The sequence below is a fragment of the Gossypium raimondii genome, chromosome 7 (genome assembly GCF_025698545.1).
Source record: "Gossypium raimondii isolate GPD5lz chromosome 7, ASM2569854v1, whole genome shotgun sequence".
In the NCBI taxonomy this organism is placed as follows: domain Eukaryota; kingdom Viridiplantae; phylum Streptophyta; class Magnoliopsida; order Malvales; family Malvaceae; genus Gossypium; species Gossypium raimondii.
This window is the reverse complement of record NC_068571.1, coordinates 16,121,454-16,128,338: the sequence shown is the minus strand read 5'-3', so window position 1 is coordinate 16,128,338 and position 6,885 is coordinate 16,121,454. Positions and strand designations below refer to the sequence as shown.

At 35.7% G+C, this 6,885-nt stretch overlaps 1 non-coding gene across 1 annotated transcript; it reads left to right on the top strand.

Moving 5' to 3' along the window:
* The first annotated feature begins 6,073 nt into the window (after positions 1-6,073).
* LOC128042654 (small nucleolar RNA R71) lies at positions 6,074-6,184 on the top strand. The gene has a single exon (XR_008198169.1). It is a non-coding gene; the product is annotated as a small nucleolar RNA R71 (small nucleolar RNA).
* Positions 6,185-6,885: the final 701 nt, after the last annotated feature.

Genomic DNA, 6,885 nt, shown 5'->3' with positions numbered 1-6,885 from the left:
AATTGTACTGACTTTTAAATGAAGAATCCTCACAGAGTTTGAAAATAACTTCTGAATCTGATTTCTTACCGAAAGTAAATAACAGGAATGGAAATAAAGTGTAAAACCTAAGAGAAAGGAAAAACTAAAGACTAAAACTAAATAGAAAATTATACAATAGAAAATAGGTGTCTATGACATGTGTTAACTGAGCCTATTTATAGACTTCAGATGATCGTCGTTCTTAACCCTAGGTCAGCTGACGTTCCCAAGCTTCAAGTTAGATTGTGTGGACCAAAACATCCCTAGCTCATATTAATTTCTCGTGCAGAGGTGATGTTGCGACACACTAGATCCTATGTCGCGACATCGAGGGTAGTATGCTCAACCTCAAGGTGTCTTTAGGGGTATGTCGCGACATTAAAGACAATCTTGGACTTTTCTTATTCTTCTCCCTATGTTGCGACATCGCAAGCTTCGTGTTGCAACCTAGCATCCAATATTGATTTAATGCACCTTCTAATGGTCTTCTACACACTCACAAAGTATATTTGTTCACCCTTAGGCCTCATTCGACCCTTAAAGTCAATAAAAGACTCGAATAACACATTTTATTACACTTAACTAAACTTGTTGAAATGTAATTAAAACATAACTAAAATGTTTATGTTCAAGCTACTAAAGTGCGAAAACTAGTTTAATCTGCTACACCGAATTACGGCAGATCAAACTCCTCCACACTTAAGTCACTGCCTATCCTCAAGTAACACAACAAAAACAAGAAATGAAAAGACGACCCTTGAACAAGTATAATACAAGTGTTAGCTTTAGAGCACATGAATAGGCATTTCATATTCACACATAATCCTGGCATAAGATATAACTGACTTACCACTTTTGATATCAAACACCTAAGTTCAATATATTACAAAGCATACAAGCATTAAAAGTCTCAAATGTAAGAATCCATCAATAAATTATAAAATTAATATGACTACCCTAGAAGAATACAAATAATCATAAATGCAATTATTCAATATGATTTCAAATTGTGAATAAGTCTACCTAGATCACATAGGACTTTTTGGCTTATAACATTTTGAAGCTTAGGACAAGAATGAATTTCAAGAATAGTAAGCCTTTCCCGTTCACTGCCCCTTAGTAACCCTTTCTCACTCACTGCCTTATTTCTCCTTCTCTCACCTTCCTTATTTCTCCACATAGGAAGTCACAACATAATATAACAATCATTATTAGCTCACAAGTTTTTTTGCACTAATGAATGAGCTTTTGTACTTTTGTGACTTTGTGACATTTCTTTTTCTAGGACATCTCACTCATAAATTCTTTTACTTTTCAAGTACTTATCCTACTCCTTTTGATTTTCATCTTGAAATTTTCCATCTCACACTGATCTCTCCTATTTCACTCTATTTTAAAAAAATCTACCATGATGTATCTACTTAACCCTCAATACGTATGGTCAGACGTCTATAGTCGTCAAGTTTAGGACCAAAGAAAAAGGGAAAGTACAAATTGATATTTTGGCTCGAGTTTTGTATTAAAGGTTCATCAAGAAATGTTTTCTGGCTCAAAAATAGGTACTAAAGATAAATAATAGGGTTAGCTTTTTGGCTCTGGGTGTATTCCAAATAATGCCTTAGGTCATCCCTAGTCCCAATATTCACAACTCTATATCATTCATACTAGCATGCTCGTTTCCTTGTATTCTCTATATCATTTGGTGCATTCAATTGCTTTAATGCCTATTTAATGTGTAATATATAGAACTTACTAGTCTAATAATCAGAATTTAAAATCACCTATTCTTATGCCAAATTTATTGTAAATACAAGCAACCTATGTGTATGCTCCAAACTAATCACTTGTATTTCTACAAGCTCGAGCACACAAATGAAGAGAAAAATCAAAGAAAAGCATAAAAATTTAAAATAAATTTTCTATGTTACCCCCTATACTTTAGATAACACGTTGTCCTCAATGTGTAGCCCCTAATAAGGTAATTAAAGAAGTTACCCGATTGATCAAGATAGTTCCATAGACTATTGGTGGGTGCTTCCCACTTTGCTTATTTCAAGCTCGAATTGTTTGTGCCTCCTTCATTTTGGGTTCCTACATAGAAAATTAGAACAAAACACAAAACATCTGATAATATACTATTAATCCTACTCCTACAAATTTAAATTAAAATCATCCAAAAATTAATACAATCCAAAATATAAACATTCAGTTTTAAGTCTGAATCATCAGATTGAGGCAAATTCACCCTTTCCATTGGATCTTTTCTCTTTCCCAAATCAAATTCTTGATGGAAGCTCTCATTCGTTGAAGGTGCATGGTAGGTTGCACTTTGGATGACAGGCCATTTTGGTGTAGAGAATTGCGGTTGGAATATCGCCTCATAGTCTTTGTCCTCTCTTAGGAGATTGTGTGCATCCCCTTCACTGTCATCTCATGAAGTAGGCTCATTTTGTTCGACTCTATAATGTGTGTGATCGAACATATTTGGCGAATAATTTAGAGCTCTCAACCCATTCAGCCGGGCAAATTCTTAGAGAACCGGGCCTATCTCTTGCATCCATCTGATCATTCAATCGAGTTTTTCTTCAATGCTTCTAATAAATATTTTCCGAGCTTTCGATTATTTGAGCAATGTTGGAACATCCATCTTTTCTTTTATTCTCTGGTTCTAATCGATAATTGTTTTTCTTTGCAGCTCAACATATTACGTGTATAGTGAATCTCCAATTATGCTTCTTGTTGGGTTCATGAATAGCTCATTTTCATCCATTGGAACCTCTACGCTTTTACAAAGAGTCGTCATGAGATGGGGAAAGAAAATCTCAACCTTCTGGCCACTAATGCAATGCTTCATATTTTGATGGATCCATTCTCCAATGCGTATTTGCTTTTTCTATAAAATGCCATATAACAAAAATACTTGGAATGTATTGACATTAGAACTGTTAAGGGAAGGTGTAATTCTGGTGCAAATAAATTGTAACCACATTTTAGCTATCGGAAACATTATAGCTTGATTGAAATTAGTCGGTAGTCCAGTATATCGTCGAACATTCCATTCTCCTCAATTTTCAGTTGAGTATTTTATGATGCCCTCCCTATCTGTCTTTCAACTCCATTAAATCAATAGTTTGTAAATAATATGATTCATAGTATGTGGCATCATAATATTTGCAAATATTTTTCAGAGAGAATGGTACATCTTTTCCTCTCACCGATGCTATTTTCCACATTTGTTCACAAGGACGCCGAGTTTCCTTATCTTGTACAAGTGGAATAACAGTTATTTCTTGTACAAGTGGAATAACAGTTATTTCTTTGGGAGTGACATAGAATTGGTCCCATCTATGATACCGTATAAGGGACCATATTTCATTACAAAGAACTATTGATGGTTTGAATCCCCTTTCTTGAATAAAAATTTTTCCCTGAATTTTAAGGTAGTACTTCTCGGCATTTTGGTTTTGAAATTTTAACGAATTCAAAACCGTCAGTGGTTCTTGCATAATCATCTTTTTAACCTTCCTGGGTGGCATTTTTTTACTATAATCTGCGCTAATACGAATGAGATATCAAGCAATATTCCCAATGTAACAGTATAGAGAAAGTTTAGAACCCTTAACCTCGATGTTGTAGCCTTTGTTGCTTTGTTCCCAATCAATTATATTGATCCTGCATCCACAAATATACCAAATAGCAAAAAAGGTTTTATAAATTTAGGGTTTTAATGAAAATAGGTTTTAGGGCTTTAGAGAGTTTTAAGAAGTTTAAGATGTTAAGGAAGGTTAGAATGTGAGATAAGAGGGTTTTAGGATAAAAACTAATGTTTGGGGGGTTAAAAATCAAGTTGCGCAATCCGATCAGGTCAACCCTACAAAAAATTACAGCAATGTCGCAACATCCCCGGCAGTTTGCTGTTGTTACGACATTGGGGTTCGATGTTGTGACACACTCTAGTCTTTTAGATTCCTGGGTATACTAGGTTCAGTGTCACGACACACAAAGTCTGTGTCATGACATCGAAGTGATTTCCTTAATTCCATCAACTCTACCTTTGGAGTTGGAACATGGGGATACCGTGCTGTAACACTGGCTCTGTTTTCACTCAAAACTCCAATTTCTAGAGTGTTACGGTTTCTAAGAAACATAAGTTTCATAAAAATTAAAATCTAGACTAAACAACTAGCTAAATATATAATAATTTACAAAATTTTAAGTGTTAATTTAGGAAGTTCAAGTTTTATTTTCAGGTTCATTCGATAGCATCATTATTTCATAAAAGGACAATTCTCTGGTTTTGTCAGTGTTAGTCCATCACCCATCATGACATTCCACCTTATTCTACTTATATCTTTCCTTGCACATGTTTTTTTTACCTGCATGGATTAAAGGAAGTATGTCCCTTGATTCGGGAGGGTTAGAAATAAATAATTCCTTGCAATGCTCCCTTGACTTCCTCCTACATTCCTCGCTCAGTTGGTGACCACAATTAAAATTTTTAGTCTCACCATTGATTTTCATGGTTAATTCATTTTTTTTCTAAATCAATAGTGGACCTTGAGGTAGCTAAGAAAGGTCCACCTAGCAGGATAGGTATTTCACGATCCTCTTCAAAGTTTAGAACTATGAAATCTATTGGGATGATAAAAATGCGCACTTTGACTAACACATCTTCTAGTACTCCTTTCGGATGCACTAAGGATCTGTCGACCAACAGTAGTGTTATATGAGTATTTTTTAGGTCCCCTAACTCGAGTTTTTCAAAAATGGATAAAGGCATTAAATTAATACTAGTTCCTAGGTCACATAGAGCTCTATTAAAATGAATGCTCCCTATCTCTATGGGAATAGTAAAACTTCTCCAGTCTTTCAATTTTTGGGGAACCTGTCACAAAATAATAGTACTACAGGAAACGCTTATATTAACTTGTTCACCTACCTTAATTTTCCTATGCCTAGACATAATTTCCTTTAAAAAATTGGCATATTTAGGAACTTTCTCAATTAATTCAATTAAAGGCAGGTTAATGTTTAACGCTTTGAAAAAGTTCAGCAAACTTACAAATTTGTCCTCATCTCGCTTTCACTTTTCTTCTAGTCTTGAAGGGAATGGTATCTTTGCAATGACAGAATCTTTAGTTTCTTTTTTCGGCTTAGCTACTGGTGCAATTACCTCACCTGACTCCAATTCATCTTCAGCCTCTGGGGTCTTTCCTGAATATCATCGGTATTCTCTGTATTTACCTCTTGAGTGGGGTTTTCTAGGCTACTCAGTACTTTGCCTGATCAAAACGCTATTGCTTTCACATGCTCCTTTCCTTCCCTACGAGGATTATTTTCTGTATAGTTGAGAATGCTTGTGCCAATTTGTATTTTGATGCCACTCATCATGCACATCAATTGGCTCATTTGATCTTTAATTTTAGTCAATGTTCTTGTTTAGTTGGTGCACTCAAACTGCACCTGCTTCATGCCTGTCTTCATAGATTGCATCTCCTCCTCAATTCTATCCAAACGTTGATCACATACTGTATGGTCACTTGGGCTAGCCCTATCCTGAGGTTTCTGCAAATAAGGAGGTTGATAGTTAGTGTTTTTAACTTTATTCGAGTTACTACCTCATCCTTGGTTTCCTCCCCATTTCAGGTTCGGATGATCTCTCTATCTGGGATTGTATGTATTTAAAGAGGGATTTCCACACCTATTTTGTATGTAGTTCACATCCTCGTTAGGATTATTAATATAGTGGAAGAGTGGTTTGTCTCCTCTATAGATATTTGGTGCACCCTTTTCAACATCTACTCGGTTGATTCTGGCCAATAATTACTAGAACCTGTCATCTTCTTGGACAGCCTTCACAGTAGATGCTCTTTGGCCATATGTATGATGTTCAGTTGGCCACTAGTAGGAGTTCGTTGGCATGCTCTCTATTAATTCATATCCATCCTCGTACGTTCTATTCATCAAGGCTCCTCCTATTACTCCATCTAATCCTAACCTCGAATACACATCCAACCCATTGTAAAAAGTTTGCAGTCGTAACCAATCAGGTAATCCGTGGTGTGGGAACCCCTAAATCAACATCTTGAAACGCTCCCATGCTTTGTAATGGTTTTCTCCTTCTAGCTGCTTGAATATCAAAATTTCTCTTCTTAATAAGACTGTTTTACTAATGGGAAGAACTTTTGTAGGAATTGTCCTACGAGTTCGTCCCATGTCGTGATTGATCTTGGTGCCTACAAATCTAGCCAAGAAAAGGTGTTATCAATTAATGAAAAGGGGAACAATCAAAGATGAATAGTGTCATTAGTGACCATATTGTAGTTGAAGGTATCACAAAGCTGGAAGAAAAATTTTAAATGTTGACTCGGATCCTCTGTCATTGTTCTACGAAACTACAAATTGTTTTAGATGATCTGGATCATAGTTGGCTTAATATCAAATTTGTTGGTCATAATAATTGGCCTCGTTATGCTCCCTTGAACCATATCCAGATTTGGTAGTGCATATTCTCTAAGAGTCCTTTCATTACGTGCCATGTTTAGATTTGCAGGTAACTGTGAAGGTGGTGGTGGTGGTAAGTTTGACGGGTTAACATTGGCTTCGTTGAATAGCAGATTTTCACGAGGTACATTTCCCATAGCAGGTGGTGGGTTCTACATCTGTGTTGTCAGTGATTCCTTCAGATAATTCTTTCTGGATCGGTGGCTGGCTCTATAGGTGCCCCTACTACGAGTCATACACTAACCCAAAAAAAGAATTAGTAGAAAAGAAAATTAAATTCGCAACTATAACCTAAAAATTTCCTAATTATTCTATTATTATGAAAAAATTAAAATTAATATCGTGAAGTTGCCTCCATGA